At 47.0% G+C, this 3533-nt stretch overlaps 1 pseudogene; it reads right to left on the reverse strand.

The window, feature by feature from the left end:
* Nucleotides 1–995: 995 nt before the first annotated feature.
* On the reverse strand, nucleotides 996–2921 carry LOC124667014 (annotated as a pseudogene).
* Nucleotides 2922–3533: the final 612 nt, after the last annotated feature.

The raw sequence follows: 3533 nt of genomic DNA on the forward strand, positions 1-3533 counted from the left end.
GAATATTTCTGTTTATTTTTCTAACAAGACACTTATAATCACAAAGTAAGACAATGCCCAATAAATATCTGCACGAACGAATCACATGAGACAATTCAAACCATCTAAAAAAATACATGCAAATATTCATTAGCCATGAAATTTATATATATACAGACACACACACACACACACACACACACACATATATATATATATATATATATATATATATATATATATATATATATATCGACGCGGATTTTCTACCAAGGATGGTAGCTATGCATAGGCTAAAAACCGTTGGATATTGGGGCTCTATGTTTAGCCAGGTGTAGATCAAAGCAAAAGTGCTATTTGCCTCATGTGACGCCGTTAGAGAATCGGGGTGTGTGACAATAAGAACGGCTGACTCTTAACGAAACAACCAAAACAAATCAGTGCCATGGTGCCATACCAATGATGGTTTGTTGTTTTGGGATTGTAATGACAATTTTTTGTCCGATGGTACATATCTTTGCTTGTCGTTTCTCTTCCAAAATGACAAAATTGCAGGGTACATATCTTTGCTTGTCGTTTTTCTTCCAAAATGACAAAATACCACGGTATGGTTTGGTGTACTTGTTCAGATGTAGCTGTCAGGAAGAGACTCAACATGATATCCAACCAATGTTAACTTGACGTTTTGTATTTTTTTCGACATTTTATGTCTTCGATGGTCGTGTGGAGACTGCGTCAGTTTCAACCGAGATTTTTTTTCACTTCAGTGCTATTTTGACAACCAATGTTTGGTTATGTTTTTTTGTTTCAACGATGGTATATTTTTACCGTGAAGAAAAACAAGATCATCTCGTGCGTCTTGCCCTCGGTGAGCTGGTGCTGCAGATTGTAGCAGGGATATGGCCGAAACCTTTCAACTAGACGGGTTTTTATTTCTACCTTTATCCTTATTTTTTCAAACGGTTGAAGAAGCTTACGAGTTCTTCAACATGTATTCTTGGGAAGTTGGCTTTGGAATTAGGCATGGTCGGAGCACGATCAATGACTCAAACATTCGGACCAGGCAAGACATTGTTTGTTTTGCTGCCAGATGCATTGCATCACTTGCGGCTAGACTCCTCGGGGAATCCCTTGGGGGATTGCCAACCGGTCGGTGCATTAGTTATAGGAGAGACAGTTGCGCTCCGTCCAGGCGATGATGTCGAGCTCCTCGTCCCTGAGCTCCCTGTGCATGCAGGCGTCAGAGCCGTCGGCGCAGCGTGACGAGTTCTTGTTGTGCACGCAGCCGTTGGCCTGGTAGGCGCGGTTGGAGACAACGAAGGGCTCGTGCCTCCAGTGGATCTTGATGTCGTCGTGCTGCGTTGCCCAGTAGCTGTCGTCCCACAGCGTCGCATGCACCTCCATCGTCCTGCTCGTCAGGAACGGCATATCATCGTAGTTCTTGAACGTCCTCACCACCACATTCTCCACCTCGAGTCTGGAAATGTCGATTTCATCGAATAGAACCAATTAGTTTGGAATTGTACGAACTCACTAGTCAAATTGGATGGACAGAAGTTCGAATTGGATGCGTACATGATGTTCTTGGGGTTCCAGGTGATCTTGTAGGTGTGGAAGTCGGCTGAAGGGTCGAACCGAAGGTAGAACTGGTGCTCCTTCTTGTCGTCTCTGTTGGCCCAGACGCTGGTGTTCATCATGTAGGCTGCCCGCTCGAGTTCCCTATGAACTCGATGTCAATCTCGTCGTGGGTACTGCTCTCCCCGAACGTCAGCTGAGCACATCCAGCGACATTGATTTTAGCCAAAATAAAAGAAAAAATAAGCACAAGATGCATATCATTTGCACGGATGAAATGGATGGGCCTACGTAGAAGGAGGTGACGGTGCCGGCGGAGCCGCCGTCGACGAGCTTCATCCAAACGTTGAACTCACCGAAGAGATACTTGTTCTTGGATTTGAAGCCGGAGCCGGATTCCTGGTCGAGCACCAGGGAGAACTCCTGCCAGCCGTTTCCATCGTCCTTGTACCCGATGTGGTCACGGTCGCCAATCACCTCGAACTGGCCGTCGAAGTCAGCCTTCGCGGTAAGGATGGCGAGGAGGTACAGAACGACGTGGAGGGCCAGGCCTGCTGCTGACCTTGCCGCCATGTTTTCGCTGCTGCTTTGCTCTTCGTGTATTAAGGTACAGTGGTACTGCGATAGTGTCAGTGTGTGGTTTCTCAACGGGGCCTCGCTTTTAACTGAGGAGGCCGGTGTTGATGTAGATCATTTTTTTTTGTTAGTGTGCATCATCAGTTACGAACCGTGAAAGAAAAAAACCAAAATGACAGTTTGCTCACGGCTATGGTGGAGTACAATATTTGAAAAGGATGTTGTCGTTGGATGCTTTTTCACACGTTGGATGCTTTTTCACACGTTGAAAAAGGATGGTGTATCATTTTTTGGTTGTCGTTTTGGTATAAAAATGCAGTAGATACCTTTCATGGTTAGGTGGGTGGGTGCTTACCGTGACTCCGTTGTCAATTTGGTTCGGAATGTGTATGATTTTTTGGTTGTCGTTTTGGTACAAAAATGCAGTAGATATCTTTCATGGTTAGGTGGGTAGGTGCTTACCGTGACTCTGTTGTCAATTTGGTTCGAAATGTGTATCGTTTTTGGTTGTCGTTTTGGTACAAAAATGTAGTAGATACCTTCCATGGTTAGGTGGGTAGGTGCTTTCCTTCCAGCGCACTGTCTTGGATTTCGAAATTTGAATGTATTTATTTTATTAGGCTTCTTACAAATGGGTTGTTGTTTTGGTATCAAAAGGGAAGTGGAATTGACGTCGGTAGCCTATGCCAGCTATGGCATGGCCTCAATAAAAAATAATTTTGCAACCATGAAACGAAATGAATGGAAGTGATGGTTATATAACGGAGGAGCATGCCGTGCATGTATAATGGACTAACTCTTTTTGTGCTCCCTATAGATGATCTAATGGTTGGATTGATGTGCATAGCTATGCCCCATGGTAGCCCACTATTTCCCATATATATATATATATATATATATATATATATATATAGGGTTACACTATTTTGCAACCGGTGCTCGGAATATTATTCTGAGCACCACCGGCCCTATAGGAGCTGATTAGCGCGGGCCGAGAAGAGAGAGCCCGACCGGCCGAGTAGTTGAAACGGAGAAAAAGCCCCTCCAACCGGCTTCCCCACGACCGCGCCCCTCCGCACGTCCAAGCGCAACCTCCCGCCCGCCGCCGGCCGGCTGCTCGCCGCCGACGGAATCCCACCCTCCACCTCCCTGCGCGCCGCCGCCGGGATCCCACCCCGCCACCTCCCTGCGCCCAACGCCTGCCTAGCTTCTTCACGGGACAACCGCCGGCGGCCTCCTCTCCCCGTTCGTACCGCCTCCGCATCCTACGAAAATCACGAGCCGTCGGGCCCCCAATCCACGCCGCCGAGTGTGATTCCCTATCACATCGGACATGGGGACCTGCGCGACTCTTCCTCAGGTCCTGGTTCTCCACCCCCAGTGTGACTTGCCGGCGTCTCCCA

The sequence above is a fragment of the Lolium rigidum genome, chromosome 6 (assembly GCF_022539505.1).
Source record: "Lolium rigidum isolate FL_2022 chromosome 6, APGP_CSIRO_Lrig_0.1, whole genome shotgun sequence".
Classification (NCBI taxonomy): Eukaryota; Viridiplantae; Streptophyta; class Magnoliopsida; order Poales; family Poaceae; genus Lolium; species Lolium rigidum.